General features: G+C 37.5%; 1 protein-coding gene and 2 long non-coding RNA genes across 7 annotated transcripts in view; 2 read left to right on the plus strand and 1 right to left on the minus strand.

Moving 5' to 3' along the window:
- The window catches only part of CSMD1 (CUB and Sushi multiple domains 1), a 1,093,428-nt gene that overhangs the window by 127,226 nt on the left and 948,427 nt on the right, over window positions 1–17,775 (plus strand). The gene's annotated exons all lie outside the window — the stretch shown is intronic.
- LOC128805846 (uncharacterized) lies at window positions 10,338–11,313 on the plus strand. Its single transcript, XR_008436599.1, has 3 exons — window positions 10,338–10,425; window positions 10,795–10,845; window positions 11,004–11,313. It is a non-coding gene; the product is annotated as an uncharacterized LOC128805846 (long non-coding RNA).
- LOC128805844 (uncharacterized) lies at window positions 12,504–17,127 on the minus strand. Of its 5 annotated transcripts, none has more exons than XR_008436597.1 (6): window positions 16,329–17,127; window positions 15,892–15,982; window positions 15,623–15,777; window positions 13,264–13,380; window positions 12,920–12,972; window positions 12,504–12,609 (listed from the first exon to the last, which is right to left on the minus strand). It is a non-coding gene; the product is annotated as an uncharacterized LOC128805844 (long non-coding RNA). The 5 variants fall into 5 exon arrangements; XR_008436596.1 differs by having other exon boundaries at window positions 12,504–12,612; XR_008436594.1 differs by lacking the exon at window positions 13,264–13,380 and having other exon boundaries at window positions 12,504–12,612.

A 17,775-nucleotide genomic window follows, 5' to 3' on the forward strand; every position in this document is an offset into this window, starting at 1 on the left:
ATTTCTATATAGTATCAAAATTTCACTGCTTTTTGCAACCCTATATGCCAGTAAAATGTATTCAGTTGTCTTCTTTGCCGCCATGCCTGCCTGAAGCTCCCTGGCTTTGCCTGCCTGGCTGAGGCATGGTCAGCTGCGGGGGACACTCCCCTGTTTCTCGAGGAGAGTCGGGGAGCGGCTAAGACAGAGCGCTGCGCTGTCTGCCTTGTATGGAGGAGAGGCGGCGTCCGAGGAGGTAATGAGGGAGTCGACTCAAGGCTGGGGAAAAAGTCTCAGGTTTAATGCAAGCTCTGGGAAGCTCTGAATGCCATTGTCCCGGTGGCCAAAAGTGGCCTCGAGGCTCTCGCAATTGTCTGAAGTACCGGGGCAGTAACCAGAGGGAAGGGACGCCCACCACCCAATGGGGGAACTGGGGAAGTGGAAGGCAGAGGGACAGACACACAAACCAATGGGGGAAGTTCAAGGGAGGGACCCCTGGCCCTCATCCACTCACTCGATGCCCAAGGTGGAAGATTCTGGGAGAGTGGGATGGGGAGCCAAGTGATGGACAGGGTACCAGGGAGGGGACAGGGGAATGATTGAGCATTTTCAGGGAGATTGGCATTGAGGGAAAGGCGGGAAAGCTCGGGGTGGAACCACCGCAAGAAAATGGGAGGTGAAGGGGCAAACCATTACAGAACTATTACAGAGGTATAAAAGCACAATACAACACTTCTTAGCCCAGACTGAGCTAAAGTACATGCCATCATGAATGGACCTGGCAGTTCAGAGGTAACGTGTATATGGAGCCAGAGGCAACAATATTCATAGCACATAAGATATCAATAATGCTAACACTGAAACCCTTTCACAGTCCTGAAACAGACTCTTTGTTCTAGAGGTGCTGCCTTAGGAAACAAAACTCAGAGGTAAACAGCCTGTAGAAGGTAACAGGACTGATAGAAAATAAATTTTTAGAGACAATGGAGGTGTTTTCAAGATATATGAAAACCATTGCTGGGAGGCTGTGGTTACAGAGGCAAAATGCTTTTTGTCAAACTGTTTAATAGTTATGAAGATGAAATTGCAACATATGTTATCAATTAACAAAATGTAAATTTGCTAAAGTAATTTTACATTCAGAAATTACAGAAGAACAATTTCCTGGTGCATAGTCATAAATGTTTCTTTCAGAAGCAGAAGGAATTAATATGTACACAAAATATATTTTAGCTATGCCTAAGTAGCTCAAATTTGCCAATGTAAAGAGGTGACACTCTGTGAGGTCAATACATACCAGGAGCATCCTAGCTCTGCATCTCACCCATATGAGTGGCCATTTTTATAAGGGAGATAAAACATTCTTCTCTGCCAATTATACAGATGCAAATACACTTTATTTAATATTTGTAGTCTGGCTATAGACAAAATATATGGAAGTGCTAAACTTCAGTAACATATGTCGTATATTTATTTGTTAAGGGGTTTTCAGGTATAGCCTATTTCAATGTGACTAAAACTTTTCTTTCAAGATTGATCCTTTGTAATTTGCTTAAATAAGAAAAAATAAATCAGCTGAGCTAATATTTGAAATAAATAAGGAGTATTGAGATGCATGAGACAGATCTCCAAACCAGGAAGGTTTGCTTGAGGCAAGGAAAGAAGAAATTGTGTTCTGCGGGAAATGGCTATATACAGAAACTGTGCAGGATAAGGCAGAAGATAATGCTGAGAGAATGTTTCATTGGCAGAATAAGTATCCAATTTAAAGAAATATAAGCCAGGATGCCTGATGGAGATGCTGAGAAAACCCACACTGTACAGGTATTCCAATAAATTGGAAAAATTTCAAGCGGACAATGATTTGCTGACTATACTGCACATATCATGCGATACTGTGCAAGATTCAAGTTTCACTATGGTTGTGCACTGGAACAGTTGCAAGATCATCAGCCTGCTTTGTTAAAAAAAAAAAAAAAAAACAAAACAAAAAAAACAGTATTTCAAGATATGTATTTGTGGCATTGTTTGAGCACCTTCTTATGTTTTGGCAAAAGTATAGCAATATTTTTTTACAATTAAAGAAATTATATGTTGATCACAGATAAAAACTTCACCAGCAAGGATGTTTTCAGTGCTCATTTTACTTATAAAAGAGACCCTAAATGGAGTTATATCCTGCTTAGGAGAACAAAGTATTGTAATATATAATTGCTTGTATTGATAATGCAGTAATTTCTTCTCCAAAAATTGACATTCAGATGTTGAGCCAGGGATGGGCGAAATGACTCGTATGATTTCAGAAGGCAAATGAGAGTTTATTCAAAAGTACATCTCTCTTTTATAGAGAACATCATGAACATTAATTCCATTGGTCTTAGAGTAAAAACATTTCACCTGATTGGACTTAGGTCAGTGTGGTAGAACATATCTATAAAAAATATTAACAGAAAACAGATAATAGATTGTTTACATTCCTCTCAGACTTTTTCCCAGACTTAGCCTGGCAGTAATCTTTCTCTTTTTCTCTGTGACTGAACTGAGAATATCCACATTCAGATTTATCAAGCACTAGGATCAAAGCTGAAGCTACTCATCAAATCACAGCTTTAGCTGTTCATGGGTCTAAGTCAGAATTTTTTGAAATATTTTTTTTTATTTCATGTGCATTAATTATTAACTGAATTCCCATATCATAAATTCAATTTATCATCAAGAATGGACTAGTTTACATCTGACAACTCCAAATTCAACTAAGAGAAGCCAAATAAATTACAGAAACTCATTAAATAGTTTTGCCACTGATGTATTTTTTTTTCTGCATTAATTGACAAGTGATTGAGAAAAGCAAACATCCATTTCCAGTTGTGTATAAGCCTAAATTTCACCAATAAGTCTTATTAGGCTGCATTCTTAAAAAGCTGATAGAGTCTAAATTGTAAAGGGACTTCAAGCCTCTGACCCTTAAATATATGAACAGAAATTAAAAACCAGAATAAAATATACCTTGATACTGCAAAACTGTATACGATGTTATTTTATACAATGTATAAAATGTTCTTTTATATTTCTTCTACAGTTTTAGTATGTCACTCTCTCTCTGAATAATGTAAATAACAGAGACTATGCATACACCCTCCAAGCCTAGTAGAAACAAAATGACACAAGGATCAGCTGAAATACAGTATCATAAAGAGATGCCAAAGGGGAACCCACTCTAGGTCTTTGAAAACTCCCAGTCCTGTGAGCTAGAAAGCCTGGTATTTTACCAAAGCTTATTAGGAGAGGTGATGAACTTAGCTACAATACCAACACTTCTGCATTGCTTCCAGTTCCCTTTCTAGTGTTCGAGGCTAGCTAGGGACTTCTGCACACATCCCGTTATAACTGTATTACACATGCCACGTTTTCTTTGGGGCTGTCTGTTTTTGAATGGGGCATTATATTTTTGAATGCTAAATTAAAATTATTAACCCTTGGTTCTGATCATAAATTTACCCAGGCTAAGATATCTAAGCAGCAAAAGGATCTAAGTAAAATAATTTTTTATCTGCCTAGTACTTTTTATCTACCTGGTACTTTAGTGTACTTTGATTGCTGTAAGTGAATGATTGTGTAAAATCCTTGGTTCTGTTCTTAAGAGATGCTCCACACTTCTTGGAACATAACAAGTGCCTCAGGTGTACAGGTTGACAAAAATGCTTAAAGCATTTAGTTCTGCACCTCCTAAGAGACATGCAGAATTTTGAAGCACACTGCCATTGGTACAGCACTAAAATAGAACAAATTGTTCTTCTAAGCTGCTCAGCAAATACTCTGTAGTTCTCAGGAGCCTTTTCTGTCATTGATAGTCTTAGACTTTGTGTTACAGGTTCTGCTAAAAGCAAAGGTAGGGGCATAGACCTCTTTTTCTGCTACATTTCTTTGTAAAACTCATGTCATTACTTATATTTTATAATATTAAGGTGCTTTGGTGCCTTCCTCTCTGCAGTTATATTGTGCTATCAATTAAAAGGAGCACTTCTAAAGCAGATCTTTGCTTGGAAAAGTGTGACTTAAATACATAAAAGACTTTACTCTTGAACTCATCCTGACTTTTTTATATTATAAACACCTGTTAACTGCAAAATGACCAGTGGTTTTCTGGTTTTTTTTTTTTAACTGTATATATCTGTAAACCTCAGGAAAAAAAAATACATAAAACAGAAATGCAGAGGCAGAGAAATATAAGCAGAGAAGGTGATTCTGTGATGTGTTCTTTATGTGGTATTTTTAAATATAAATATGAAACATTTCGTATGAAGTAGGAAACTACATGAAACCTTGACAATTCTTTGCCCCAAATGTAACAGACCTTTTATAGCTTTGTGTGAGAGAAATGTAAATGCTGTAGCTTAGATTTATGTATTAAGCCTTCAATTTATCTTGAAGGATACAATTAGTTTTGAACATATACATGGAAAATAATTTTATGTGATTGTGAATGCAGACAGAATCATAATGCTAGGGCCAGAGACACTGTAATTCCATTTCTTCTTACATATGTCTTGGCTCAAAAACAGAGGAATGTTTTCTGTCAAACACACATTTTGTCTAATTGCTTGATAATACATCCATGTAAGTGATAGATACAATTATACATAAAATAAAAAATGGTATCAAGAGTGGTACCCAGAATCATCGTTCTTCGTATTGGCATCTGCTAGGTTTTTTTGTTTTGTTTTGTTTTGTTTTGTTTTGTTTTGTTTTGTTTTTTTTTGTGAAGCCCTAATATTACTGTGAGATGTGAAGAAAGCAAGCCACATTTTGCAAAGAAAAGCAATAAATACATGCCTTCATTTCTTGATTTGAAAACAAAATTTATATAAATTGAAAAGTGATAACTTGTTTGGCAGTATTTGTGCACTATATTTATATTACTGATGCCAATTCTCACTCACATCCTGATAAGAAAAGCTATCTAAGGGTAAGCCCATCTTCTTTGTTCCTTAACCACCCATTTGATATGCCAAAAATTATATTACTAAATAAATATAGAAAGTTATTTTAGTAATATATTTGTTAACTTTTCTATTTGGAGGCCTGTTTCAGGAGAACTTCCTCGTGCTCAAATATACTTTGCAAATGTATATTCAAGTATATTATATCAATATTTGATGCTACTTTTATTGACTGGGTAAATTGTTTCATGTCATTAGGACAAAAGTAACTTTTAGTTCCTAATCTGAAATTTCAGTTATGCACTGCATAATTATTTCACAGTTATAACTAACAACTCTATTATTAAAAAAAAAGAAAAAATTGAAATATATAAGCTACAGTAATAATGTAAATATTTTTCCCTGAATAATAGAAATATGGGTATGTATCATTTAATAGTATTTTAACAGTAACATGTAGTCTTTCAACGAAACTTTTGTGAGCTAACCTCACCTTCTACATGCAGTTGTCAAATACACTAACATACATCCAGAATAAATACCAGCCACTGCTCTGAGTTAACAAAAGGCCTGCAAGCAGTCAATTTACTCTGACTTTCTACATGTGTCTGTTTCAGGTTCATTATTCTTTCAATTGCTTTGATTATACTAAAAAGGAAATTGGAGAGGGTAGCATATTATTATTGTATGTTAAACAACTAAGTAACATATTTTAATAGGGAGACCCAGCATTTTCCTGTTATGAAGCAGAAAATCAAAAAGACAGTTTTGGTGTTAGACATATAGTCCTTCCTCTGAAATAAAGATGGGAATTTGATAAGGTCTAGCCTTTAAAAACCTCAAAATCAAATTTAGGCATTAAAGCTAACAAGATTTTCAAAAATGTAGTACAAAAATGTAGTACAAAGCTGGACACCTGGAAAATGTAAAGTATTACTCAGATGCTAAGTGTTAGTATTTAAAATGCTGAAATATTTTAAAACAACAAAAATATTGACTAAGCTTCTTGAATTTCCTTTTATGATATGAAGAAATTTAATCATAGCAGGGTACTCAGATTGCTCACTGTACACTTCTGGAATGTGGGCCAGCCCTGGTGATGGGGATCTCAGCAGCAGTGACATGAGGGTTAGAGTTCAGGTTGAGAGAGCTGCTGAGCCTACAGCTCCAGGGACACCGAGACTCAGAAAGGCATTGCAAGGGTATCATGTCAGAGTGCCAGCATTGCTGACTCCACACATTTTAATCTCTGCCACCTATAGCAATGAGGATCTTTACCAGAGCTCCAAGCTGCCATGAGGGTTAGGGTTAGGTTGTAGAGAGTAAAAGGTGTAAAACACATACCAAGAGGATCATGGCAAGGCCACAAGGCTGCTGCCTCCTCACTTTGCAGATTAGTTTCATGCTTGGGGATGGGCACCTCTGCTGTAGACTCAAGCCTGCTTACGGGTTAGCATGAAAAATCTCTTAAATCTCTGGCCTCTGAGACAATGAGGACCTCTGCCACAGTGCCAAGCTGCCATTAGGGCTAGGGTTAAAGTTAAGGTTAGGGTTGAGAGAATAACAGAGCTTACAGCTCCAGGAATACTGTGGCTGGAAGAAACATCCCAACATGATCCCAGCAGGGTCCCAATTTAGCTGCTCCTACATCTTTCTAAGCTGGACCACCCATGGTGGCAGGGACCTCAGCCCCAGCAACAAGATGCATTTAGGCTAAGAGTTAGAGTTGGGAGGGTAAAAGAGCCTAGAGCTCCACGGACACTGGGGCTGGAAAACACATGCCAAGAGGATCACAGCCAGGGCACAACTCTGCTGCCTCCTCACCTTGCAGATTAGCTTCTTGAATGGAGATGAGCACCTCCACTGTAGACCCCAGCTTGCTGATAGGTTAATGTGAAAAAAAAAAAAAAACGGTTGAAAATTAATAGCACATGTTAAGCAAACCTTAGGTAATATCTTCCAATAATCCTAGTTAGTATCTTCCTATATAATTGGTGGTAACACCGAAAGATTTGTATTTTAGATTAAAAAAAGGATTAAAATAAAATTCTGAACCTATCAAAGAGATCAGCATGTTCTGACCTCAATATATTTGATGTGATGTTTAATTTAAATTAGTGTCTTACATGACACTTAATGAGATAATTTTGGAACACAATAGCAATATTGAATAAAATCTTGAACAAGGCTAGGATTCAGACTAATAACCTGAAGCTATTCAGTGGCAATGGTGCTGCTCATTTTAAGCTACAGCCTGAGAGTTGCTTCCTTGTGGGTAGAATCTGAAGAAGAATTAATTTTGCAAAATAAGTAGGGTCAGAATAAAGTTACTTCTGGAAATCTCTCTTGATGGGGTAGGTTGAAATTGGAAAGAGAGTGGGCAGAAAGAGGTTTGGCTGCTACTTAACAATTAATTTTCTTCATCTATTTATCATTGTAGCTTTCAATTATGTACCATTTATTCCATGTGCTACTGTAAGGCCTAAGTATGAGAAGCAAGTGAACTAAATTATCTGGCATTCGTCTTCATGAGCTTCTGAGCTGTCATAAGCTCTCTAGCACAGCATGTGCCTTCAGTTGCCACTTCTGCAAAAGTGACTTTGCAGCTTGAGCTTTTGTAGGAGCTCTTGTGTGTAGAGTGATCGGGCAGGCCTGTGTGACTGCCTTAGCTTGGTTACAGACTGACATAAAGAGCATGTCTTTCATGCCATTCAAGAACGATTTGAACTTTGAGTCAGCTTTTAGGCCTTTCATAATTGTTCAGATATAAAATGAAGACTTAAGTGAGAAAGTGAACTTTCATTATCCTGAAAAGCTATAATGGGTCCCAGATATAAAATCAAATTTTTTTTTTTTTTTTTTTTTTTTTTTTTTTTTTTGGAACCAGTTTACCATTTAAATAAAATGAGAGTGTAGTGAAGTGCCACTAGTCTGCTTCTGGACATGCAGAATTCCTAAGTGATTTCTGTAGTGCAGATGCTCCTGGGAAGGAAGTTTCTTTGATTTTTTTGGTAAGTAGTTGAAATGAATCTGCACTGAATAGAGTAGTGATGTCAGAGGGAGTTGGAATTCACAACACTGTGCATGCCTCAAGTTTTAATCTTCAGACTTGCATAGTTTAAAATTACATCTGTCTGGAATGTACCACTGAAATGATTTTTCCAACACTGTCTCCTGATCCAATGAGCTTTAAATTATTTCTTCATGAATTTTCATGAGAAAATTAAACTAGATTTTGTTGCTATGAAAGAAGGGAAAATACAACATTTTTAACCTCAGGAATCAGACTCTCATTTAACTATATTTAAAATGTAATTCTGAACCCTTGCTCTCATTCTATGGCATAGTTTTCCTTATAAAAGGGAAAGTAAGCCAAGAATGTATTTATGGCCTACAGTAGCTGAAACAGCATTTTGTTGGAAAGATCGTGCCACAGCAACTGTGGATGTGGGCTGGTTTTGGTGCCTGCCCCCTCATCCTGCCAGTTGCCAGGCAACACTGGCAGTCCCACTATGTCCTATACTGCAGATCGAACTTCCTCTGCACATACCTTTTTTCATCATGGCTTTAGCTATTCCTGATTCCAGCACAATGGTTGTCTCTTTTTACACTGCAGCTGCCTTTATTACCTATTGAAGACCACTCTAGTAACAACAATTTACCGTTCACGTTTCTTTTCACTTGAATGTGACCTACACATACAGAAATTACTCTGTGAAATACAATCATCTTTTGGAACAAATGACTGTTTTGTCACAGCAGAACTCACAGCTTTTTGGGATATATAATGAGAAACAAAACAGCTATTTAAACAATGGAAACAGCCTCTACAGTGGATTTTAGTTAGGATTTAATTATACAGCTATAGTTTAGTTAGAATGAGGTTAACACTGCTGCTCTGAAGATTCTTTCTTTTCTTTATGTCTACTTTGAAAATCAAGGTCAGACAAGTTATTTGGAAGCTAGTAAAACAAAAAGAGCACTACCGCTTAGCACCGCAACTTTGTGTAGTGTATTTAAAAATAACAGATTTTCATCTCAGTCTGTGTTAGAAAGATGCAAGTTTTCCTCTGGTAGCCACTAATTCAGTAAATAACCTGCATAAAAGGATGGATTTTCAAGTCACAATAGTTTAGTGGTAGGCTGGGCTACCTGTAACCCTGTTCATGAGCTTCTCCTCATGAACAGTTGCATAGGCTTGTTTGCTTTCTCAGTGATACTTCTCATCTTATTTGGATCGAAGTATCTTGCTACTATAGCTGGCAATATTAGTGTCAGAATTATTGTTGGCAGGCTGTAAAAAAACAGGATCTGAAGGAAAGGACAGCTTCGGAAGCTAGTGATTAGCAAAGAACACACAATGCATTACTCACATTTGTGTATCCATAGACACTTTAACAACCTTGTTTTAAGAGTTAGGATTATTCACTTCAGATATCGCTGCCCCCATTAATACCACAATACTTTGGTTGTAAGTGCTGTTATCTGAAATATGGATATAATAGAAACCTCTGAATAATAAATATGCAATAATTCTTCTGGGATGGTTTGAATTCAAACTACAGTTGCAGAATCATAATTGAAGGCAAAATAATTTGATAAAAGGGTGTCTCTTGCTCTGCTTTGAACTTTAAGTTTATTACTACAGGTAACACATTGTTAGCAGTTTGAAGTAGAAGATCCAAATACCCTGCAAGCTTTATTGGCTGGAATTTAGTGAAGAATGCTATCATTGGTGCTATTGTCATCCTTCTGGGGCGATAAGTGTCCAGTTTTGTAGTTACAGGTGTTGCAATAGAACCTGTTCATGCTGCTGCAGCCTGGTTTTACACTGCTGTAAACCTTCCCATGCCTGTGTTTGTCAAGTCATAAAGCTGTTTAGTAAGCTGTAGTTCACTTTGACAAAGTACAGGCAAGGAGGGCTGCTCAGCAAAAAGATTTTGTTGAAATGCAGACCTTATAAATCCCTGGTCATACTTTAGAAAGGGAAACAACTGTCTTTTAAATTCTTATTTAAATATTTTGCTGCTTGTGTAAGTGTGCAAAGATCTTTTCAAAGGATTCTTCTTCAGAGTAATTAGGAGGAGAAGGAGGTACCATTTAAACTGTTCCTATTTCTGACACAGTATGTAGATAACCCTCCTGTTTGGAAAAATGAAGCTTTCTGAATTCCATTTACTTGAGCCTTTAGTGATCTCTTCTTGACATAAGCATCCAAGTGTAGGAGTCAGACAATATCTAATTTTATACTTGGGCTCAAGCAGTTATGGTAGTACACAGATCTGCTTAATGGCAACTTCCTAATAATGCAACAATAGGCATTATGAGTTAAGTCAGCAGCCACCCCCTCACAGCGCCACCTACACATCGCCAGAACCCAAAGCTGAAATTTTAGATTTATATTATGAGACCTATAAAGTCATTAAGAAAAACCTCTTCCTGTCAGTGACAAGATGCTTTCAGAGCACTTTTTTCCAACCAACAAATGATCTTGATTGGAATCTTGGTACCATATTAATATTTCAGCCTAGTGATATTTTTGCCTATTTGTGATAAGGAGGAAGTAAAAATTTGAAGCTGTTAGAGTTGCAGCTAATGAAACTCAAATTTCTTCTCAGTCACTTTAACTCTTTTGATACTGTTAGTGGTTTTAATTTCACAATGAATACATTTCTATGCCTTGTAAGTTAGAAGTCAAAATATTTCAGTATTTGAGTGTTATACAAGAAGAGTTGCATGCAGAAAGCTTTTAAACATAGAATTATTAATTGAAGAAAATTTCTGTAAATATAACATTTTAGTGTTTGAATTTATGTGACTTAGCAAATTAATATTTCCACTATTAGAAAATATTTCTGTTTTTCTTTACTTGAAGCTGTGGCACTCTGAACCAAAGTTCATTCAATGTCTGAAATTACGCTGTCAGGTAGGTGAGAAGTAGCTTGATATTCTTGCTTTAACTGTTCAAAAAGTGTGCTGCTCAGAAACAGTTTTGATGAGTCTCAGGAATTTCCCCATACATTGTTGTATTGTTTAGAAACCTCACAACCTAATTTTGTTTTCATGTTTCATTTTTTTGTACAGCAATGAAGGGAAAATTTTCAAACAACTATTACATCCTCTCTACAAATCTCAAAAACCACCAGAACTTAAATGGGGGAAGAAGGCTGTGTGTTACCACATAATACAAGAGCTCTGCCTGCTCATTTATACCTGTGCAATGGGACTCATAAGGTTTTGGCATTAAACATTGCACAGTTACTGAGCTGCACTGGAACCATATTGGCTTGACTTGCTCTTGTCCAACCAAGTTTTGAGGCAGGAAAATTATCACAATTTGTTAAAACTTAAAGCCTCAGGAGCCTCCATTTTAATATACCTGTCATGGGTAGAAATTGAATTTTTATGCCAACTTCAGGAAACTTGTTTATGTGCCTAATAAAGAAGCACAAGAGAAATTAGTAATGTAATGAAAAGTTAGTCCTGGATTGCTGAGAGTGATAATATCTTTCCAGTCATTCTCCACTTGCAAGTAATGTAATTTTGAATAATAGTTTGAGGTTAAAATTTGGTCTCTCTCTGATATGAAGTAGTTTCACCTGCCCAGATTCAAACTGGGATGCTAACTGTGTGATATTGGCAGTAAGGCAATAACATGTTATTATCAATACCATTTATTTCAAGGCTGAGTAAATGGCAAATATAATATGACAGGAAAAATCAAAATCAAATTACACTGTATCAATTCATATTAATGCTCACTCCAGTTAAGTCAAAACAATTTCTTTGATGCAGACTTGGAGGGTCAGAATATCCTTAGATTCTCTTAGATACTCTTCTTAGATTCTACATCCACCTCTGAGATGAGACTCTTTTTCCTTGTAAGTGCAGACCAACATTCTTCCTTCACCAGCTCAAAAATAACCTAGCAGCTGCACAGGAGTTGGAACCTTCTAATTAGCTCTAAGAAGCCTGAAGGAAGGACATAGCAGATTTTGAGAAGAAAAAATAAGTCAATTGGAGCAATAGATTTTCTGAGTTTTAGACAGCTAAAATTAATTTTAGTTCTAATAATGTTAGTGGGCATGTTGCCATCCTCTTCACTTGAAATGGCATATGGTCCTCCATGAGGTGCCAGTTGGGAGGCTATTATAAGCAGTCTGGTAACTAGAATCAGTGTAGATTCTTTACCACTAATGGCTGATTCTCAGCTGGACAGTGAAAGATAAAGTGAGGGATAAATGGTGAAGGAAAAAAAAGAGATAATTTTAAAGTAGTGTTTAAGAGTTGACTACAGCTCCTTTATAGATGTTAGGGATTATTGTGTATTACATTATCCCTTAAGAGAGATTTAAAGTTCAGGTATTTCAGTCATGTTAAAAAAAAAACAAACCCAAGACTTTACATATTTTGAAAAAAAAATTATGCCTGTTGACTGTTTGTGGTTGACCCTCTGTAACAATATTCTTGGGTTTTTCAACAAAAACCACTCTTCTGAAGGATCTGACCTTGTATCTAGAACTGGTTGTTTATTTAAACCATAATGTTTGCAAAGCAGGAAGCATGCAAAATGAAAACTATGCATTGATGTATTAAAGTGAAGTTTATTTTTTCAAAATAAATAAAATGGAAGGGCTGACAAGATGAATACCATACTGAAGCAGAAAGCTGTGACAAACTTTTCAAGTTTCTACTAAGAGAAAAAAAAATCTCATTAGAGTACTGTAAAATTCTTCTGGAGCTTCATGTCTCTATGTTATTTAAGATCTGTTTCTGACTCCTTGTTAGTGGCTAATTTTTTTGAAAAAGAAAGATTCTGTTTTATGTTTACAGCAAAATATATAAGCTCATTTATCTGTATCAACATTCCTTCTTACATTCATATTTTAATGTATTAAGATCTACTTTTTTATTCTACTCTGCAACTTTCTATTCTTGCCAACTTCATGATTAGATTAATACTGCATTAATAAATATGACAGGAGATTTGCAATAAATACCATCTAGTTATCTGTATCTGTGTCTCAGCTTCTGAGCAAATCATATCTTTTTCCTGCAAATTAAAAAAAAAAAAAAACAGATTTTGGGAGATTGCAAAAAAATGGACTCATTTAAGCTTTTCTCTAACTATTCACTCTGAGTTTATATTATATTGTTCTGTCTGGGTAACTGCTTTCATTTTAGGAAAACAGCTGCAGTGTGCCCCTACCCAAATTACCTTTTCTCTTTGCATTTAAAACACAGCTATGCTTGATTTGTCCCTGTCACAGTAAACCACTGTTCAGGTCACAGGATCACAGAATCATTTAGGTTGGAAAAGACCTCCAAAATCATCAAGTCTAACCTCTGACATCGACCTCGTCAATGAGACCATAGCACTAAGTGCCACATCCAGTCCATTTTTGAGCCCCTTCTGGGATGGTCACTCCACCACTTCTCTGAGCAGTCCATTGCAATGCATCTGTGGGTTAACACAATAGACAGGAGAATCAAACTATAAAATACAAGACTTCTACTGAGACTTGTGAAAAGAAAGGATCCATATTCTCTGCTTTAAACTTTGACCTATATTCCTCATTTCTTTCTGCTCGAACTTCTGCTTAGCTGACCATTGGGCTGGAGTGGTACTGGAAAAAAATCTGACCTTCTTATGACAAGTACCTGAGTACCAATTGCATCTTGTTGATGGGGGGGGATGCTTGGATGAATTTGGAGATTATTTTTAAGTGGTGATAAAACCCTAAGAAAGCAGAACTTTTATGCCACTGCAAAAGTTATGATGAGTATATTCTTACATGGCATTTCAGCAGTTTTCGCATGGCAGATACTGCAAATTCAAGGAAATTTTGTTCTAAATAAGATTGATGGGGTTTTAGTTTGATGCCTTAATTATCTATAAAACAATTGTGTTAAGAAGCTATTGTATTTATCAAGAATAATTTGAGAACACAAATTTAACAGCAGTGGAGAAGATAGAGCTTCTCCCTCAAGGAGTAAAACCTTACTCTTGCAATATTTACAAAATAGAATGCTTCACATGTTCTTGAAAGGTATTTTGTATGATAAGTATGTTAGAATCAGCTCAGCATTTTCCTTCTATTCTGCTTGATTATTAATTAGAACAAGCTTTAATTCACAAAACTATCCTATAAAAATTATTTTCTGCCAACTCTTGAGCACATCATTCCAATGCTCAAGGACCTGGTTTGGCTCATGCTATCATCAGATAGTGCTTTGAAAGACAATTTGACCCACAGGTTTTCCACAGTAATATCAGACATTCTATGACTTGTGCGGGTCTGGTCAATTCAGGGATTGTACTTTTATTGATCTCAGTGGGTGTTTTGTCACAGATTGGATTGTTCTGTGGACCCAGAGTCTTTACAAATGTTTTCAGAACCTTACTGTTATTTCCCATTGTCAGAAAATTGCTTGCACACGTAAGACTTACTCTTCATCCATACCTTGATTTGGCTAAGGATGTATCCTTATAGATGCTTTGGACCATTCAGTGACACTATTTATTGGACACAGTAAACATCAACACAATCAATTTGTGCATGAGCTATTTTATGAATAAAAAGCATGGTTCTGCTTAATAAAATCAAGTGTGCTAGCTGGTCTGATATATTCCCCTCTTAGGCAACTTTGGGGTGTGCAGTTGTTTCCCCTCTCACTTCTCATTAGGAAATGAATGTTCTGTCCCTGTACTCTTCTATTTAGCTTTGTATTTAACCATACAACAAGTCCACCATTGTGCAGTAATGTAATAATGCTCTAAAGAGAAATAGATTATTTCTTCCATTCAGCTGGAAGGTTGCACACACAAATGGGATCTTGTTTTGGGAGCTATACTCACCTTTTAAGTACTTAACTTTAAGCATAAGCTACCTAAGCACTATACTGTAAGTGAAGATGTCTAATGGACATCAGTGACATCTATTAAGAATAAGGTTTTGACTGTGGATAAATGTTGAACAGAGATTGAAAAGGCAGTGTCCTGTGGGAATGCCAAGGTTGCTGACACCAAATAGAAGTTTTCTGTCTGTAACTGATGCTTGGGAAGTTGTGTGACTCCCAACACAGGCTCCACTCCAAGGCCTTACTTTTTTTTGGATCGAAAATTCCTCTGTTCTTGATATAAATAGAAAGGTTTTCGTGTGTGGGTGTTTTTTGTTTTTTTTTTTAATTTGTTTTTTTATTTGTTTTTTTTTTGTTTTTTTTTTTGTCCTTTCACTGGTTAATATTTGACATGATATATAAAGCATGAAGGGATTATACCCAAAGGAATAAAATGACAAGAACAATATTCCCTATACTCACACTGAGAAAGAAAAGCTTTTTCTCTTTCCAGGAAACAGTATGATATTTTAAAGCAATGTAAGAAAAAGCATCTTTTTAAAAGGGCAAGTATTATGCAATAAATGGGACAGTTCTATGAGATAATATCTAATGTATATTGGTTCTTCATAAAGTTCAATATTATGACTAATTTTAAGATTTTCATCGTCAAGGGTTGTAACAAGATTTTTTTTTTTTAATAATTTTGTTTTTGGGGAAACTAAGCTTGATACAGCTGTGTGGTCAGTTCTGAGCGGCCACTCTGCTGCTCCTCTCTTCTCCCCATAGGCTGCAGTACTTTGGGGTAAGCCTGCTCCCACATGAGCTCTCCTCAAGCTGCAGTTCCTTTGGGAAACACCCACTTGCTCCAGCAGAGAGGTTCTCCACGGATTGTCCACGGATGGCATCTGCTCTGTTGTGATCCTTGTGATCCTCTCCTCAGGCTGCAGGGTGCGGCATTGTGTTCTTCTCTCCCATCTCGGGTGGCTGGGGAGCCCGGCTAGGCTCTGTGCTTTGTCTGCGAGACCGGGGCTGCCATGTATTCGGAGGCTCTAGCGCCGAGACTCCTCGTGGGCTTGCCGCGTTCTGTAGCCGGCACTGAGAGGAGATAAAGGGACGAAGGAAGGCACACCTTGTCCTGCGTGGCTGGAGAAAGTTTATTCTCACGTGGCTGCCACGGTGGCTGGAGTGGCATCTATCTCCTAGCCCGCGCGTGGTCAAGCCTACAGGACCATAACAGGAGTGGATACAGGGTTCCAGGACAAATGGGCTTGCTGGGATAGGGTGGCTGATACAGAAGTTTCAGGAATGAACAAGGGATGGCTGCAAGACTGACATGGGAATGCTCCTATGGCAGACAACCTGGAGTAGACCATTGTGAGGGGAAAACGGGGGTACATAGAACCGGCTAACTAACATTATTAAAACCCCTAACTGAACCAACCCGGGATGCAACAGCAGGGGGATCTCTGCTCCTTCAGCAAGCCCTCCCTTTCTTCTTTTTCTCCCTTGATCTCACATTTTTTTCCCCCACACTCCTCACCACTGTTTTCATGTTCTACCCTTTACCTATGTTTCCATACAGTGCCCACCTGGCCGTGGCTCAGCCCTGCAGTGCGCGGCTGGATCCGGCTGAATCCGGCTGTGTCCGGCTGGATCCGGCTGTGTCCGGCTGGAACCGGCTGTGTCCGGCTGGAACTGGCTGTGTCCGGCTGGATCCGGCTGTGTCCGGCTGGAACTGGCTGTGTCCGGCTGGATCCGGCTGTGTCCGGCTGGAACTGGCTGTGTCCGGCTGGGGCAGCCCCGGCCTCCCCTCACGGAGCCCCCACAGCCTTCACTGCTGCTGCTGTGCCCTGGCAGCTCCTACACAGGGCATGGCTTAATAGACTTCATGGTCTGCCGATTCAACCTTGACAGTTTCAGATGTGAAACCAGTCTCTTCTGGAGTAAGTCAAACAGTTGGTCAAAGTAATTTCTTCCCCTGAAGGGTATGCTTGTGTTCAAGGAAGAATTAGTGCAGAGAAACCCAGTTGCCTGAGAGGTAAAGGAGAAAGGATGGGGCAATCGCAGCACCATTTCCCAGTTCTGTCATAAGCAAAATCTGATTTGGAAGAAGAAAGACATTCTTTTTCTCTGAAAGGTTCATGTGGCTTTACTTACTTCAGAAACTTGCTTAGGGGGAAACAAACAACAAAAACCTGAAACAGAATAGTTTATTTTTGACCACTTGTTTAGCATTTCTTTGGCCCAATATTTACATTAAAGATAGTGCAAATCTGGAAAAACTGTCTACCAGCAGACTCCCAGGAGCCACAGAGGGAGTGAAGCAGCATCATACATTGGCTGGCATCAGAGATTGGTCAGGTCTTGGCTGACAGGTAAAAACAAGTACACTTTTTACTTTGCTGGTTGGTTTTTTTCTCTTTTTTTTTTTTTTTTTTTTTTTTTTTTTTACACAGTGGTTTTTATTATTCCAAGTATTTCAAGGAGAGATCATTTATTCAAATGAAGATTAAAGAAATTTTTTTCTCAGGTTGCATGTAAATTTTAAATTTTTACATGCCTGTTTTTGTTTACAACATTCAGAAAGATCCTTCAAAATACAGATTGTGTGAAAAATGTGTTATAGTTGATTTTCCTCTAAATATCACCTACACCACTATTCTTAAACTGAGGCAATTTTCAGACTGTTGATTCTTTTTTCTATTGGCAAAATTTTACTACGTTTCTGGGCTTGAAGCTATCAATACTTTTGTGGAGTATTTTTGAAAATGGAAAATTTAAAAATGTGAGTGACCTGAATTGTTCAGGCTTAATTCATGACTTCAAAAATTCTTGGATTTCAACTGCTATTACCAGAGTGTTTTGGGCTTCTATTACCAGAGTGTTTTGTTTGCTGGATCACATCCTCAATGGCATTTTATGAAGAAAAAAATACTCCTTGGTGCCATGACCTTCATGTTTTCTCTCTCTTCACAGGGTCTGTTTTAATAGACTGTCACATAAACCTTTGTGC

Source organism: Vidua macroura, chromosome 3 (assembly GCF_024509145.1).
Source record: "Vidua macroura isolate BioBank_ID:100142 chromosome 3, ASM2450914v1, whole genome shotgun sequence".
Classification (NCBI taxonomy): domain Eukaryota; kingdom Metazoa; phylum Chordata; class Aves; order Passeriformes; family Viduidae; genus Vidua; species Vidua macroura.